The 18,665-nt window shown below is 39.5% G+C and overlaps 1 long non-coding RNA gene across 2 annotated transcripts in view; it reads left to right on the top strand.

Annotated features, from left to right (window-relative positions):
* The first annotated feature begins 6,396 nt into the window (after window positions 1-6,396).
* The window catches only part of LOC134578641 (uncharacterized), a 55,329-nt gene continuing 43,060 nt past the window's right edge, over window positions 6,397-18,665 (top strand). Inside the window, exons 1-2 of one of the 2 annotated variants that reach the window (XR_010086115.1) lie at window positions 6,397-6,453; window positions 16,217-16,231. This is a non-coding gene — a long non-coding RNA (uncharacterized LOC134578641). Of the gene's footprint in view, window positions 6,454-16,043; window positions 16,232-18,665 lie in introns of those variants that run through there. The other variant, XR_010086114.1, reaches the window with a different exon arrangement.

Genomic DNA, 18,665 nt, shown 5'->3' with positions numbered 1-18,665 from the left:
ACATAACAGAGAGGGTAACTTTGTTTGCAACATAGAGCGATCGGTGGTAGAATGTCAAAGACAAAGAGTAGAGCAACATCTCTGGTGCACCAAAAGACTCTAGAATCACTACTATTTAGTAGTTAAGTAGTGAAGCCCCCCTAAACCATGGGTAAGCTACGTTCGGTACTCCACATGTTTTGAACTACACCTGCCATAATGTTGGCAACACATCAGCGGAGGTGTAGTCCACAACATTTGGAGTGCCGGAGGTTGCCTACTCCTGTCTAAAACCATAAGTGCCCAAAATGTAAAGGCTAAGCTTTAAGCATAATATGTGTACAAGAGAAGTTCCCCCAAACAGGGGACAAAAGAAAAGAAAGAAACACTTAATTATACAACAGAACCCGTGAAACCAGGTGTGCTGTTTGGCTTGAGTTGGCAATTCGCAATAGAGGATTGATGGGTTTCTGTTCTAGACCTCTAGTCAGATGAGTTCCTGATCTACCACAGCATTTTCATGAGATACATTCACAGATACATCCTGATTTGGAGTAGAACAGACTTTTAATTATATATCCCAGAGCTATAGGGCAATGTTTGATTCTGTATATATTCCTGTGCTAGGTATAACAGAGCTTGATTCATATGGGTTCTTGACCTGAACTAAATCATAGAGTTTTTAGCAATGATCAATCCTTGGCTTGTTAGTCTACCAGCAATTAGAAACTTAGCCCCAAAACTGCTGGAACGTCATGGCTTGTCATCCATCAATTATATTATAGAGGTTTGTTTTTGCACATCTTTATTTACAATTTTACAATACAAAACTGTACAGGACAAAATTAGACAGGATACAAGGTCCCAAACATACATGATCATGGATTAGAGTACTCCCAATGGGAAGGGCACACAGCAACTGCAAGAAACCATTGAGATTTCATCTTTTGAAAAAGCAAAGAAAGGGTCCATCTTTCGAAAGGGTAAAATTGCACTAACCAATTTGGGGGGCACACCTACCACAAATAGAAAGAGTCAGAGTGTAGGACAAAACAAGATGGGGCACTCAAGAGGAAAGAAAGGGGAGGAAAAAGTGAGGAGAGGGGATGTAAAAACGGTGAAGGAATCAGGGGGGACATGCTGGAGCATATGCAACAATTAAGATTGTTGACCAGAAGTGAACTGAATTCAAGGAGACCAAATGGCGACATGTTTGCCAGATATCAAAATAAATATTAAATAGTTTAAGCAGATGTGTTTCAGACCTATTCTAGGTGTCATATTTTAAGCTTGACCTCATATTTTTAAGATGGATTTGTTGATGGCCTACATGACAGATCTTTGGTCAAAAGTTAATTTTTCCTGAACTAGATTGTAGAATGTATGAGTACAGCAGGCCCATACTGGGATGGATGAGGGTCGCCTGTTCCCTGGGCCTCACACTTTTGGGTCCCCTTATATTAAGCTGGTAATTCTCGCCACTACAAGTCAGGTGAGCTAGAACACAAGATGCATGCACTGTACTAGAATTGCATGGTATGCAGAACCATTGGCTTGTGGAAGTCAGGTACTCTTGTAGGAGGGTATGGCAAGCCACTGGACCCAGTATGTCAGCCTAGAGGGAACAATGAGAAAGAAGGGCTGGAAAAAATGTCTTGCTCGAAACCTTAGCTTGGTCCTGAAGAAATAAAAAATGAGAGCATTCATGAAATTATAATGACATTGAATGAAAATGATGACAAAAGTAGCTTAGCAAAACAAAGACAGAAAAAAACGACAAAAGAAACATAGACATAGAGACAGCCAAAAGTATCACCTCCTTGGTTGTGCAATATCTCCTTTAATTGAACTGATAAATACTATGATCTCACACATACAGCAAGTGGAGATGTGTGTGTTAAATGATTTGGTCTATAGTGTTACTATTTTAATCATATAGCTTTCTGCATGTTTTTTTTTTTAACTTTTTATAGTATTATTATTATCTTATTTATAAAACATTGAAAGTTATTATTGCTAAAGATCCTCTCAGAAACCATTTACTCCTGTGTGCAAACCAATAAACCACATTTGTACCCCTCTCCTTCTCTATCAGACCCTATAAACCTCATGTGTACCCTTTCCTTCTCTATCAGATTCTATAAGCCACATTTGTACCCCTCTCCTTCTCTATCAGTCCCTATAAACCTCATGTGTACCCTTTCCTTCTCTATCGGATTCTATAAACCCCATGTGTACCCCTCTCCCTTTCTATTAACACTATAAGCCCCATGCGTACCCCTCTCCCTTTCTATTAACACTATAAACCCCATGTGTACCCCTCTCTTTCTCTATCAGTCTCTATAAACCCCATGTGTACCCCTCTCTTTCTCTATCAGATTCTATAAACCCCATGTGTACCCCTCTCCCTTTCTATTAACAGTATAAGCCCCATGTGTACCCCTCTCCCTTTCTATTAACACTATAAGCCCCATGTGTACCCCTCTCTTTCTCTATCAGTCTCTATAAACCCCATGTGTACCCCTCTCTTTCTCTATCAGACCCTATAAATGTTATGTGTACCCCTCTCCTTCTCTATCAGATTCTATAAACCCCATGTGTACCCCTCTCCCTTTCTAGTAACACTATAAGCCCCATGTGTACCCCTCTCTTTCTCTATCAGTCTCTATAAACCCCATGTGTACCCCTCTCTTTCTCTATCAGACCCTATAAATGTTATGTGTACCCCTCTCCTTCTCTATCAGATTCTATAAACCCCATGTGTACCCCTCTCCCTTTCTAGTAACACTATAAGCCCCATGTGTACCCCTCTCTTTCTCTATCAGTCTCTATAAACCCCATGTGTACCCCTCTCTTTCTCTATCAGACCCTATAAATGTTATGTGTACCCCTCTCCTTCTCTATCAGATTCTATAAACCCCATGTGTACCCCTCTCCCTTTCTAGTAACACTATAAGCCCCATGTGTACCCCTCTCTTTCTCTATCAGTCTCTATAAACCCCATGTGTACCCCTCTCTTTCTCTATCAGACCCTATAAATGTTATGTGTACCCCTCTCCTTCTCTATCAGATTCTATAAACCCCATGTGTACCCCTCTCCCTTTCTAGTAACACTATAAGCCCCATGTGTACCCCTCTCTTTCTCTATCAGTCTCTATAAACCCCATGTGTACCCCTCTCTTTCTCTATCAGACCCTATAAATGTTATGTGTACCCCTCTCCTTCTCTATCAGATTCTATAAACCCCATGTGTACCCCTCTCCCTTTCTAGTAACACTATAAGCCCCATGTGTACCCCTCTCTTTCTCTATCAGTCTCTATAAACCCCATGTGTACCCCTCTCTTTCTCTATCAGACCCTATAAATGTTATGTGTACCCCTCTCCTTCTCTATCAGATTCTATAAACCCCATGTGTACCCCTCTCCCTTTCTAGTAACACTATAAGCCCCATGTGTACCCCTCTCTTTCTCTATCAGTCTCTATAAACCCCATGTGTACCCCTCTCTTTCTCTATCAGACCCTATAAATGTTATGTGAACCCCTCTCCTTCTCTATCAGATTCTATAAACCCCATGTGTACCCCTCTCCCTTTCTATTAACCCTATAAACCCCATGTGTACCCCTCTCCCTTTCTATTAACCCTATAAACCCAAATATGTACGAATCTCCTCCTATACCAGACTCTATAAACCATGTGTACCTCTCTACCTCTCTACCAGACCCTATAAACCCCATGTGTAGTTGTGTACCCCTCCCTGTCTCTACTAGACCCTATAAACAGCACGTGTACCCCTCTCCTCTTTTTACCTTGTGCTCCCCCTCTCCTACTCAGTGACCCCCCGCCCACCCACAGACACACTCTCTAGAAACTAACTCAACTTCCAGAACTAACACCTCCTCTCTCTCTCCCTCTTTCTCTCTCCATCAATCGCTCTCCTCTAGAAACCCCTTTCTATCACTCTCTCTCACTCTCTCTCTTCCCCTCCTTCCTAGTCTACCAGACAACAGACAGGCTCTATCCCAGCCCCCTGATTATGAGCAGGTTGTATTTCAACCTTTACTTTCTTCCCTTTGAATTTTGCCAGCGTGCCCTCAGCCCCCAGCTGCCCCCCCCCCCCCCCCCCATCCCACCCCTCCTCTATACCCCATGTCCAGGACCGGCCCCCCTGCCTGCTGGGATCTCAAGGCACCAGCATGCGACGAGAGAGGAGTGACAGTAAGTGCATCCAGGTAGGTACCAGAGCAGAGTATTCTGTGTTTTCTACTATTTTATAAACTTGTGTCTCCCTCCCTCATGGACCCACATGTATGTCCTGTTACTTGCAAAGCCCGTGTTTATTTACATTATTAGATACAATGTATCTAGCTCCTTCCTGCCTGCCCGCATGGGGGGATTCTCCTTAATTTCATTTATCCAGCACGGGACTCAAGGAGTTAACACCCTCCTCCCCTCCCCCCCCCCCCCCCCCCCCCCCCTCTGACTCTAATCCCTCACCCATCACCTGAAATGCCCTCCTAGCTTGGTAAACTCAGGGACAGGCTGGGCTGCAACTCCCAGCACCCCCTCACCCGCAAAACACTGCGAACTGGCTGAGAGTGCTGAGAGCTGTTTCACAGCCCATCTAGTCTTTAAGGAGAGGCTGCTAGCTTACTGTGATTTCACCCCACTTAATACCACCAAAAAAAAAAAAAATCACCTGGGGAGTCAGGTTATTCTTATTGTCAGACAGGTCAAATTTCATTTCCATAGTGGTATATAGTTACCATGGCAATTAAAAGCAGAGGACATGGGTTATATGTATAGATCTATTCCTTCAAGGAGCTCAGAGTGCTGGGAGTGATAGGAGTTGGGATTGTAATGAAAAGTACATGAATTAAGTCAAAAACAATCTGCAGTGTTCTCTGTTACACAGTGTGTGTGTTGTGTATTTATTTCGATAACTGTAAACGATCATTGACAGAACGCAGTCAGTGTTCTTTCTCAGAATCCCAGTGTTTCAATGATTCGTGATATATCAACAAGTGTTCTGTGGATTTTCACTCTAAGGGTTATGAAGCCAGAAAAAAAAAAGAGAGAATGGCTTCGATACAATTATTTCTCGGTGCACTTTCACCATCTGTGCTCTAGAGGGCAGCAGCTCACCGATCTGAGTTGACTAGTCTTTGTTTGTTTTTTTTGTATTCTACACAAATAAACTGTATACTAGAGTTACACACAGCAGGAATACATGCTGATATTGTTATTTATTATATTAATACATAATACATTTTTAACCCCCCCTCCCCCGCCCTAAAAAAAGCTTCGTTAGAAAACATATACCAATTTTAAGAAAACCAACCTAGTCTAATCAATCTTAGTTTGTTTGAGTTTATCAATTGCAATCACTCATTGATTCTGAATGTAATTTATTTTCTATGAAAGCAAGTCAAATGCAGGATGATTACTGTATGATCAGGGTACAGAATAATGTCATCATGCAGTTTCTGCACAGTCTACCAGCAGTAGCGGAGGTAAGTACGCAAGGCAATATACTGTGTGATGCAGTCCTCAGTTTGGGTCACCAACCCTAGTCACTGGTGGTGATGTATTAAGAATGGGGTATCACAACTGATCACTTGAGGAAAAATATCTGCTTCTCAGCTAATGAAAACATTCTACTAGAGTGACTAGACCAAGGATAGTCAAGCTATCTACCCCTGTTCTAGAATAAGCAAGAGTCCATCCAGGCATACACAGATACCACCAGTTTAGTATCCTATGCCATGTCTATGAGGACTCAGAAAAGGCAGGGTCTGCACTCCATCTCCCCATATTAATTTTGGTTGGTGCACACTCAGACTAGAGTTGGCTGCACTCAGTCACAGGTAAGATGCAGCTTTATTAAGTCAAGGAATACCACATTGTTTTGGTCTTGCAATCAGATCGAGTGCTGGACGTATGATGCATTAGGACATCTTGAGGTTTTGATGTCAAAGCAAGAGTGGATTCTTAGAATTGTACCTTTGAATGTGCTTTCAATCCTTGAGCTCATAGTATACCTAATCTACTAGGCAGCAGCCGAGGCAGTCATTGGGTGAGACTAATTCTGCGCAGCCTCATCGGAGCTCAATAAATATATCTCTTGGCATCCACTGTGGGTGAGAAAATGCGGATGTGTTAAATGTCCTAAAATGCTCATGGAAATTATATGAATCCTTTGTATGTCCATGCAAACCATGGAGAACTAAATGACCAAATTAGGAGTCACCAGTAGAGTAACAGCTTTTACCAAGTGTTGGAAACTCTGCAACTGGACAGGACGAAAGTCATAAGTACTCTTTGAATAACTGACAGTCATAATATTGCACACATTCTTTCCAAAGTGACCAGTCAGTCACTAAAACCCTTCATTTTTTTTTATTCTCATTCCTTTTATAGGTATCTGCCTTAGATTTTTTGAAACTCAAGAACTTTAAATGTCACTCCAATACAGGTAAGATGGGCCCATTGTCAAATCATGTGTAGGACCTCATCAAGACTCATATTTATTGTTGGTCACCAAGTTTGGTAAAAACACAATACCCTTATCAATGTTCCATGATGATCCAGCAGGTGTCAGTCTACCATGAGTGGCTATCTAACGCATCCACAGGTGAAGTATTTCTACCAAACCTCTTGACCAGATTGTTTGATTCTTCTCCTCTATCCATTTCTATAATTAATTATGCCAGCCATTAATTTTTCACTTAGGGCACTTTAGCAAAAATTGGAGAGGGAGGGGGACAAAATAACAAGGAATTTGTACATTTTATGTCAAGGCATCCAAGCTGGGATACTAGCTCTGGTGGACATTGTTTCATAGTAAGCCCTGGCCTAAAACTTGCAATTTCCTGGTAAATTCCTGGCATGTATCATTTTTCCTGGGGATTGCGAAATCCAGCTTAGCCCTCCATTGTCCACAAACATGGGCAAACCATTACTTTATTTCACTAACTGGTCATGTCTACCTGAAAATGATATATAATTATTTCTATTATTATTACTGGAATTATTTACCATTTAACATGTTGCCACCCTGTTGCGTACAGATTCGGGTTATTGTTCAACATAAGTAATATCCATATATTGATAATGTTGGCATTATTGCTTTTCTTATTTTTACAATTGAAAGACAACCATAATATGTAAGTCAAAACTATTTAGAAATAAAACCACAATATGACCTAAACTTAAAACGTCATGTAAAACACCAATGTCAAGTAAGAGACCAGGAATCTACCTCAATGAATGTTTCAATTGTCCTTGGGATATGTGATGTCAACCTTACGATGACCCAACTCAAAGTGTTTAACCACCTGTTCAAATTCAGGTCTTTCACCGAGGAGTTCATACAAGTAGTGTGAGTCATGCCCTAAAGTCACAATATTTATTTTTAAAAGAACACTTGTGAAGTTTTTTTTTTTTATTTTTAATTGCCAATAGATTTCTCAGCTCATGATGCAGCCTTCTATGGAAATTATGATGTTAATTTGACAGAGACAAACTGAAACATTGGTGAGAGATTACCCTCTTGTCTTACGAAGTAGATTCTGATCTCTCGGTCTGCGTTATGTATACCGAATGGTGTTCTTCTCTAATAAGAGGTGCTTAAATACCAGTTATATTAAAGAAGTTATAATTTTATTTAGAAATTTCAGAGCAATGAGTAAATAATGAAAAACAAAGCAATGTATGGAAGAAGAGACAATGAGGCTTCTGCTCAAACAAGTATACACGCTAAAGACAAATTATAGGAAATGTTGATACAAGAGATAATTTTAAAGGGTGGTTTGACATTAGAAATCATATGAGTGGATTCATTTGCTAGAAATCAGATGAGACAATGATCTAGATCAGGGATAGGCAACCTTCGGCACTCCGGATATTTTGGACCGCACCTCCCATGATGTTTTGCCAGCATTATGGCTCTCAGAGCACTATGGGAGATGTAGTCCACAACATCTGGAGTGCCGAAGGTTGCCTACCCATGATCTAGATGAACCTGGTAACAGTAGTTTATTTTGCAGTCACTATTGAACCTCATTAGACAGGGGAATATCAGCTTCCATGAACTTGCTGCTCCATGTAGTTCCCAGTGGAATGCTAGGCAGGGCTCCTCTGTAACATTTTCCAAAGTAGCTTAAACTTTCAGCAAGGTATATGACCAGATTTAATTCTATCATAAAAAAATGTGCAACACATATGGGCGATAACCTGGAATGACAGACAGAACTCGTGAATATAGCACATTTATTACAGAACACAATACTATGCATTTTTATTTATTTATAAAAGCACAAAATGGTTTCGAAGAAATATACTTCACCACAAAGGTTCTAAAAGTTAGGAAGCCACGGTTATTCACTAAGCCATGAACTGTCGTGAGATCACATGGGAATTTCACATTTAGGCCAAAAAAGCTAAATAGCAATATGTTTGTAAGTCATCTGGCATGTACCCATCAACTATTTGGGCCTACAACTGTGAATTCCAAATGTTTGTGCTTTAGTGAAAATTCCTGCTACATGGTGTTAGTGTACTTAGTACTTTAAATGAATAAAAATAATGTGACATTTTCATTAAATGTCGTACCCTCAAAATGCATTATTGATTGTTTGGGAGTTCTTTTTGCCAGCACTTTAAAATTTACAAATTTGAGCTTTAATGATTTAAAGGGAAATAAAATTATAGTAATAATAAATGTGGATGTTTTGTGACATGCACAGTGTTAATATTTGCAGAACTATCATGTCCATATCCCTTTAGTATAAAATATATTATTTATTTTTTTTTAAATACATTTCCCTCCCTCCAGTGTGAGCTGCCGTGTTACCTGAGTATTCTACAGACAGCATTTATGTTGTTATTTTATTTATATCCCCTTAGTATAAAATATATTGGGATTTTAGTTATTTGCCCCCATCCAGCATGAGCTGCTGTGTACCCTGAGTATTTTACAGTATTCTGTAGATAGCAATCAGATAGCATTCTAGCTGTCTGGATCAGTGGCAGCAACCTAATATGATTGCTGAGATTTTTATATTTTAGTGATGTCACGAAGAGAGGCTGGTGAAGAGAAAACAATTATATTTAAACCAAAATATTAATGGGCATTAAAACATAGCAACAAAGCACTGATATTTGCTATAAATAGATCAAAAGTTAATAATTTCATTATATTTTACCTTTAAAGCTTTTATGTGGTGTAATTTGGTGTCTATGCCGTAAAACTCGAAATCGGTAAAAACGAAGTGTCCACAAAGTATTGTTTACAGAACTACCAATGGAAAGTGGAATGCGTTGGTACTAGTATAAATGTGAGTTTGTATGACGCATGCCTGCATCTTCACGGCTACATGTTAAAAGCCATAAAAACAATGTAAGAAAGTTAAACCCATCCAATTAATAATATATATATTTTTTTAAACAAAAATGTCTTATTATATTTTGTACGATATAGTATGTGGAAATCAAATTTAGGAAATCATATGAGGTCAGCTAACATGGATGAACATATCTTTAAACCCAAGAAAAACTTAGTCAAACTTAATGTGTTTTGAAAAATTTCACCAATGGAATGTTCATGCTAACACTATTTCCATGGTGATTTTCACACTTTTAGAATGTTGCCCCACTTTTTATGTACATCACATTTTGACCAATCGTCCTCACTGTGTTTAATCAGTCTATGTCACCATTACGGGGCTCTGACAGTTCATGATACAGGTCAGGTGCCATAAACTAAAGTCATGTACAGCACCGTGTTTCGGTTAGAATCTGCAATATGGAAAGAGAGGAGGCAATTCTGAAACTAGAAGGAATTGCACATGGTAGGGTTGGCATAGTCTAAAATCAGGAAAAATATATTTTCAAGTACAGTCTGGGCATAAAGCCTTTTATAGGCGGTGATGAGAGCTACAGGATACAAATATGAGGTAGGAGTAGTAACCATGTGAAAATATAAAGAATAAAGCTGCAGAGGGCCCAGGCTCAATGTTTTTTTATTTAAGAACCAGTACTTTGCACTCTCCTCCAATGCCTCCTGCACTGCAGCTGTCAAGATGCGTTACAAACTTGCAAGTCTCTGCACACCAAAGAACATCAAAGTAAACACATGCAAAGATTGCACATCACAAAACAATCACACAATACTGTACACCAGTAAGCAAGGGGAAACTCAAAGTGCATGCTGGGTAGCCATGCTGTGATAGATGCTACCATCTCATATTCTAATTTAGAATGATGTGTTACTATTCACCCATCCTCTAACACGGGGCTCTCCAAACTCCGGCCCTCCAGATGTTGCTGAACTACAACCCCCATGATTCTTTGAATGAAACAGATAACCAGAGAATCATGGGAGTTGTAGTTCAGCAACATCTAGAGGGCCAGAGTGTGGAAAACCCTGCAACACATTCTTGAGAGCCGGCTGCTATTTATGTCACAAACACTAGGCATGCCAAGTTTAGCAGCTACTCCTCTAGAACCTGTGTGAGTGACTTGTGTGAGTCTTTATTACACAATCTGTCAATGAAAATACGTTAACCAGATCCATCTGTCAGAGTGACAGTCTCCAAACTGTCCCCAATAAAGTGACCTCTGATGAAGCTGATGGGAGCTAAAATTGGTAACACGATAAATGATCTCATTAGTATGTTACCAGTCAAGATCCTTGACTATGGCAGAAACAAAAAGCTTTTTGCAAACATGTACGCCCACTCTTTGAAGGTTCTTGATCTACAAAAACATTATTTCATTACGTATGTGTTTGTTTTTGGAATGTTAATGCAAGTATCTATTGCTAAGAAACTTCCATTCACAATACAGACATGCTTTAACACTTATCTGCGTTTATTTACCATACAATAAATCGTGATGGGTTGGAAAATACAGGTACATTCTACAAATAAAAGGCAAAACAACAAAGTTTGAAATATTTGGAGATTTTTTTTCCATTTCAAATACTTTGGCTTTAATTTAAAAAATTCTGTTTTCAATTCACACACAGTTCACTGTGTAGTACCCAAACTATTTATCTTCAAGTTAGCAGATCATCCTATTATGTAATCATGTTACCGCAATTTAATTACCAATGAGTGACTACTGAACTGTGTATAGTTTTACTCAATTAGTGTTTTTTTAATTTATTTTTATTTTGCCCTAAAAAGGACTCTTTATACACGTTGCTCAGCAAATCAGATTCAATCGTCATTACTCTGCTTTGTTAGATGTTCAACCAGTGGACTAATGTTGCCATAAATTAAGTCACATGCATGATTCTAATAAACTTGCCCCTCAAAAGATACTCACAGTGTAGGAGTTTGAATTATCCATGTTAGAATACTCAGAGATCCTGTTTTTCAATCACCTCAATCCAACTAGGGGTGACCATGCATTCTTGGAAACGTTGGTTCAACAATGTCTTAAAAGGACTTTTTGGGTGTGTAACGTACAAGAGTCTACTAAAGCTTTTTGAATACAAAATTCTTACCCCTTAGAAAATGTCAAAACATGTACCGTTCTCCCATTGAAATCTGAGGAAGGAGGACTATTTGAAAGGTCTATTTTATTCCCTGGTCTCTCCAGACATCAATGCAGAAGCTGCAAATCTTGGATATTTGAAATAAATGAAAAACATTTATAGGCGAGTAAATATTTGAGCTATTTTAGTTTATTTTTGCATGTTTTATTTTTTTATTATTGCATTATTTCTATAACAAATAGGCAAAGGGGTGACTCCATACATGTTGTCTCTTAAGACAAATTGACTTATCCAGTAAGCTTGACTTATGAGTGTTACTCTAATTACATCTTCGAGATACTTCCAACACTGAAAGTATTTGAGATGTGCCAAAGTCTACATGTATATCAGCCTTCCTGGTAGCTCGTTTGAGATTGTATTAGGAGATCAGTAATCCATGCCATATTTTGAGTATATGAAAACTTGTTCAGACTTTGATAAGACATTTTTCAAGGTTTTTGTAATACTATGATGGCCCATATACCTTTTTAAGGTAAGACCAATTCTTGTATCATTATATTAATTCTATATAAAGTGTAATATCAAATGTGCTCGGATGTAATAACACGTATTTGAATAATAGCAATTAAAGAACCACTAGATTTGGGTGGGAATTGATGGAATTGCATATAATGCCTTTAACATCTAGAAAGGTCAGCTATTGTAAACTACATTTACCATGATGTTCACATCTCGTATTTAAAAGCTGGAGCTCCAAATATCTAATGGATTCACAAACAGAGATATTTTGTACCAATATTAATGGGTTTTTTTTAGCCAACACAAAACAGCACGGATTCATACAAATCTCTTTCAGGATCTTCTATCATAAATGAAGGAAACTACATTATTCTGGATACTCTGTTTCTCTATTGCTACACTTATCCACTTGTCATATTTTATTGTAGAAATCTGTCAACACCTTCCTGGATCTTTGTGAGCAAATCTGTTTCCAAAAATTCCAAGATGTTTGGACCACGGGTGGATAGTTTCTAGGGGACAATCTAGTGGCTGATTTATGTGGTCTTCAATGCAACATCTTTATGATGTTATATTAAAGTCTTAACTGATGAGTACACAGATAACTGCCTTCTATTACCCTAGATCTCTAAACATATCATATTGGCTCCAGAGAGTTTAGTGACACTATTGCTACCTATGATAACCATCTGTTTCTTGGGCTGTTGTAGACCATGAGAATCCATGAGAGCCCTTGTTTGGGTTAAGTTTAGCAACACTTTTGCTACCTATGATAACCATCTGTTTTTTGTTTTTTTTGGACTGTTGTAGACCATGAGAATCCATGAGAGTCCTTGTTTGGGTTCTCATGACACCAATCTAATTATTCCTTCACTATCTTCTCCTCTAGTAAGACAGCATCTTCATTTCTGTTTTTTGTTGACATTTCTTAATGATCGATTCTTGACCATCCATTTTTTTGCTGCCTGCCTCTTCTTTGGGCAACTGTATGATGACATAACATTTTTAATGCTACCTATATGCTGATGAAATCCAAATTGACATAACCTTTCATTCATTTTTCACTCAATACCATTGAAACAGTAGTTTATCTCTTCATCATTTATTTCATATGTTGACTACTGCAACCTTAGTGGCCAATCTAGTGACCAGTTGATTCAAATCAATGTACCGTATTAAAAATATCCAGGCGGGGTTCATTTTTTACTTAACTCCTCAAAGCCCTTTACGGATTTCCTCTCTGTAAAGGGATATTTAGACTCTCTGACTTAAAAAAAACTCACCCCAACTCTGAACCCTACCACATTTCAGCTCTTACTGCTATATACCGGTCAACTTGAACTATCTACTCGTCTCACAAGTTGGGTCTCTCCACCTTTCTCACCAAAACTTCCTACTGATATAAACTTTCCAATGCTTCTACGTGTATTTAAAACTTACCGCCTAATCATTGTTGATTATTTCGAGATGTTTAAACAAACCTTTAAACCAAAATTTTACTGAGACTTAAAATATCACCCTATGAGTAATGACTTGAATTAATTTTATCATCCTAATATCAACGTCAACAAATAAAGTTTCCTCGACCTATGATATTTGTCTTACCTTTATTACCTTATCTATACTGTGGATGTCACTTGTCCTATTGCTTTTAACTACTATGCTTGTAGGCAGGGTATATACGTTCTAGTCTACCGGTTTGTTCCTGTATTTCAAATTGCATTTTGGTACACCCTTTGCACAATGTATCCAGTGCTACAGAATTATTTGCTGCCATGTAATAGATATTTATTATTAGGATAGGATAGTGCAAGAAGGCACAAATGCAATGACAGAGTTTCACCTGTGCTTTTGTGGAACGGATGCACAGGAGTCTCAAACCAACAATGCCTTTCCCAACCATGGTCACTTGAAAGGTATGATAAATGTGTGCAACACGGGCATTTGTATTAATGTCACTATCTTCCAGGTAAATCGTTTCTTTCTGTGGCATGAGTTTGATGGGTTATAACAAGCGTAGAGTTGGGTGAACAAGTGCATATTTTTCTGTGTTTATATAACTGTGTGTCTTTGTAACCACGAAATATGAGTGTTTACACAGGGATATAATAATAATTCTTCCTGCGTGTGTTTGTGTTTAGATTTTAGTATAGGATAGTATTCTATGTGTGGTGTGCGTGTATATATTAATAAAGGATATTATTGTATGTGTTTTTGTGTATAGTGATATTTGATATTATTGTGTGTGCCTGTCCGTGTGTACGTGTTGATATTTGATATTATTGTATGTACATATTGACATTAGATATTGTGTGTTTGTGTATGTGCGTGTGTGTATGTGTGTGTGCGCGCGCGTGTGTGTACATATTGATATTGGATATTATGGGTGATTGCTTACTAATAATATAAATTATATTCTATGTCTGTTCTATTTCATGTAGGACACCTTTGTATGTGGTTTTGTATGTATATGTGTGTGTGAGTGTTTGTGTGTATCTTTATGTATATATGTGTATGTTTGTGTGTTTTTGTGTGTAAAGGTGTGAGTATATGTGTGAGTGTATGTAGAAATATAAAATGCCAGCCCAGTTGGACATGAACAGGGATGTGTGCGTGTTTGCTAAAATGAGAGAGACAGGGGAGGGGGGCTAAGCTTGCAGTCTAGGAGAATGTGCTGTGTTGATTCCGTGGGTGTTTGAGAGAAGTTGCGTGGGTTCAGGAAGCAGGAAGGCAGAGACATATATATTCTAATATTTGCATCACCCCTGGAGACAAGGCTTTTTCCTGGCAAATCTAAACCCAATTTGTCCTGTTTTAATGATTTATTTTGGGGAGGGGGGGGGGGGGGGAGATTGCAGTGGGTTAAAAAAAAACAGCCTTTTTAAATCATTCTTCCCTTTATATGAATGCTGCCTTTCAGTGTGTGCATGCTCAGGAGAGGCAGGATTTACATGCACAGATATGTGTTTTGTTTCACGTTTGCAGACTCAGAGCCATTTTAAGCTGTTTTTTTTTTTTTTAAGCTAATAGCTCTCTCCGCTTACCAGCAGCCAGATCCTCTGAAGAGGGGACTCTGAGCGTGACGTCAATAGCAGATAACTTGCATTACGTCCAGGGAAAATCAGGTTGGATGGAGCCAATCTGCACTGATTACCCCCTCCTCTCTCCACCCTCCTGCCCCCCCACAATACATACACACCCTGTATCCCTGGAGTAGTGGATTACTGGGAGAGCCCTCCCAAAATACCACCTCTCACCCACCAGAAATAAGATTCTTTTTATAGAATCTATGAACCCAAAATACAAATACTGACATTAAAAAAAACAACTGCAGAAAGAGAGAGAGAGGGGGAGAGACAGAGGGGATATCAGGACAACTGGTATGAATTCAATGCAGCACTACAATGATCCAAGCGAGCACAGACTGGGGGTGTTTGGGTTAAGGTTGGTAAATAAACACATTTAATAAAGGAAATGTGATGTCTGCAATAGGTTTGGAATGGAGAGGGTGGCTAGATACAGTAAGCTTTGTTACTGTTGTGATTCTGACTGGAATGGATACAATCCATGTATGAAACATTCCAACTGCATGGAAATGTGTGTATGTGTGTCTATTTGTACCAGTGCCAGTGTGTATGTGTGTGTGTGTGTGTATGTGAGAGAGAGAGAGAAATAGAGAGAGAGGAGTGTGTTTGAGCGGTTGTGTGTGTAAAGGAGACTGTTTGTGTGTGTGTGTGTGTGTGTGTGTGTGTGTGTGTCTCTGTGTGTGTCTGTATGTGCCACAGAGAGTCAGGGAAGGCGTGTGTGTGTGTGTGTGTGTGTGTGTGTGTGTGTGAGAGAGAGAGAGAGAGAGAGAGAGAGAGAGAGAGAGAGAGAGAGAGAGAGAGAGAGAGAGAGAGAGAAAGGGAGAGTATGTGTGTGTGAGGGAGGGAGGGAGTATATGTGTGTGTATGTGTGTATTTTTTTTTCTGGTCTAAAAATAGAACAAGGTTTGATTGAGCTCCAGAAATAGACCGAGGATTTCACTGATATAAAAAGACAGCACAACGAGTAGAGAGACCTGATCTTCAGCTTAGAATATTTTTCCACTATTGCCTGAATAATAATTGTTGGATTTTTTTCCCTCTTCTCTCTTCTCCCCTTCTTTTTCATTCTCACCCTTTCCTCTCTCCCTCACTCTCTCTCACTGTCTGCCTTTATTCCTCCCTATACACAGGATTTTCCAGACACGGTAAGACATGGGGATGTATTTGCTGTAGATTTAATGTGTCTTTTTATTCACTGCTAATTTTAGAGAATGTATTTATTTTTTATTTTTTATTATTGGTGGTGGTGGTGTGTGGGTAGCAGTATGTGCATTTCCTAAGGTGTAGTGTAACTGGGAAAGGGCTTGTAATATGCATGTATAAAATAGATGGAGGGAATTCAATCTGGAATCACCCAACACTACTGCTGTGAGTCGATAGAGGCTGCAGCTGGCTGATTTCTCTCTCAGTTTGCTGACGCTATTGGAGTCTCCTAATATTCTAAGGAATTTGAAGCCTATTTACAGAGAATCCAACCAAACCCATCAGCTCCACTCACAGAGAGTAAACTCTCTCAATGCCCCCTCAATCAGCCTGAAAGGGAGGGGAGCTGTCCTGCAGTCAGGGTGCTGAAATCCAAATGCCTTCAATTCTCTAGATAATTTTGCATTTTGATCCATGATCATTCCATTGCCAAGTAGAACTTTTATTTATATATATATATTTATAGTTTTTTCTGTAAACCCAGAATATTTTCTTGCATACTTGTGATGTAAATGACTTAATAACTTTCTGTTGTATTAATTGTGATCCCCCAATACCAACGTCTTGCTTTGGTCCCTGGAGACATTGCAGGAGGGGGCGGGTGTGTTATATTATTATTATTTTTTTTTTTGGGGGGGGGGGGGGTTCTCATCCACTTGAAAGCAGATGTTTTTAGAAACAGTGTTACTTGGCCAAGCTATGTATAGAATGTTGGAGGAGACCCAGCTTTTAAAGATGTATTATTTAGACTGGCACAGGGGGTGATGGGTTAGCCCTAGGTAATTACATACCCCCACCTGAATAATATTTTACACACAAACACACACATATATGACAAACACACAAGGCACAGACCTGAATGGTGGGGATCCCATGTTCTCTACTTGCAACAAATCACCAATGATGAGATGAAAAAAAAAACCTTCTGAGATTAACTCCTTCGTCCTTCATGTTTAATTCCAACTGGAGAGGTTTGAAGGTTGTCTCAGGTATTTGTATTTTTTTCTTTTTTTACTCCCCCCCTCCCCCCCTTTTTTTTTAGAGGAAAATCTACAGATAGATGTGATCCTAAGACAAGTGAGGAAAGGAGAGTTAAATGTAACTCGACGGCAGAGAGATAATGTCTCAGATTGGAAGCTGGCTCCCCAGATCTTCACCTTGAGGATGAATGAGGAAATGTGAGATATAGTCTGGGAAAAAGGATTCAGAGGGGAGAAACTGAGAGAGAGAGAGAAGGGAAGGAGGGAAAGAATGAACGAGGCAGAGGGAAAGGAGAGACAGATTGGTACAGGAGGAAAGAATGAATGAGGCAGAGGGAAAGGAGAGAGATGGGGAGTTGGTAGGGGGTTAGAAGGGTGTAAATGTGAGAGGTGGAGAGAGGATCAGAAGACAGAGAGAAATCATTCTTCCAGCTCAGATACAGAGAGAGGAAAGGCACAGAGGCTGCTAACGGGTGGTGGATGGGAATATCCTGCGAACAGAACTCCCACTGATGTCACTATGTGTGTACATCGCTGAGATTCCACGCTGCGTGGTCGTATTTACAATCAGATCACATTTTAAAACAGCAGAAACACGTGTAGCAAATTACTGCAACTCTTTAACACACAGAGAGAGAGAGAGAAAGAGATATGGAGAGAGAGAGAGAGAGAGAGAGAGGGAGAGAGATAGAGAGAGAGAGGGAGAGAGAGAGAGAGAGAGAGAGAGAGACAGAGAGGGAGAGAGAGAGAGAGAGAGAGAGAGAGGGAGAGACAGAGAGAGACAGAGACAGAGAGAGGGAGAGAGAGAGAGGGAGAGAGAGAGACAGAGACAGAGAGAGACAGAGACAGAGAGAGAGAGGGAGTACATGAGAGAGAAAGTAAAAGATAGAAAGACAGAGTGAGAGAAAAAGGGGAGAGAGGAAAAGAGATTGAGAAAACGAGAGGGAGAAAATGAGAAAGAGGGAAAGGGAGGGAGAAAATGAGAGAGAGGGAAAGAGAGGGAGAAAATGAGAGAGAGAAAGAAAAAACGAGAGGGAGAGAGAGATAGAAAGAGGTGAGAGAATGAGAGGAAACGAGAGAAGAATAAAAAAGAGCGAGAGAGAAAGAATGAGCTAGAGAGAATGGGGAAGATGCATTGAGGGAGAGGGAGAGAGGGAGAGGGAGCACATATGATCCTGCCTGGTTCTCACTGGGTGCTGGGCATTAAAGACTAAATTGCTACAAATATCACCTGTCCCCCAGCCTCCATACTGACAATATACCCCTTTAAATCCCAGCCTCCTCCCAGCAGCCAGGGGGTTAATAGAGTGCTGAGTATCACAGAGCCCACCCTGCCCGGGATCCTGTTTAATAATTAAAGGATGGCTGCGGTAATTTTGGTGAAACAGCACGGATT

This window comes from Pelobates fuscus, chromosome 12 (genome assembly GCF_036172605.1).
Source record: "Pelobates fuscus isolate aPelFus1 chromosome 12, aPelFus1.pri, whole genome shotgun sequence".
Lineage (NCBI taxonomy): Eukaryota > Metazoa > Chordata > Amphibia > Anura > Pelobatidae > Pelobates > Pelobates fuscus.
The sequence above is the reverse complement of the archived record's forward strand: the minus strand, read 5'-3'. Positions and strand labels throughout refer to the sequence as shown.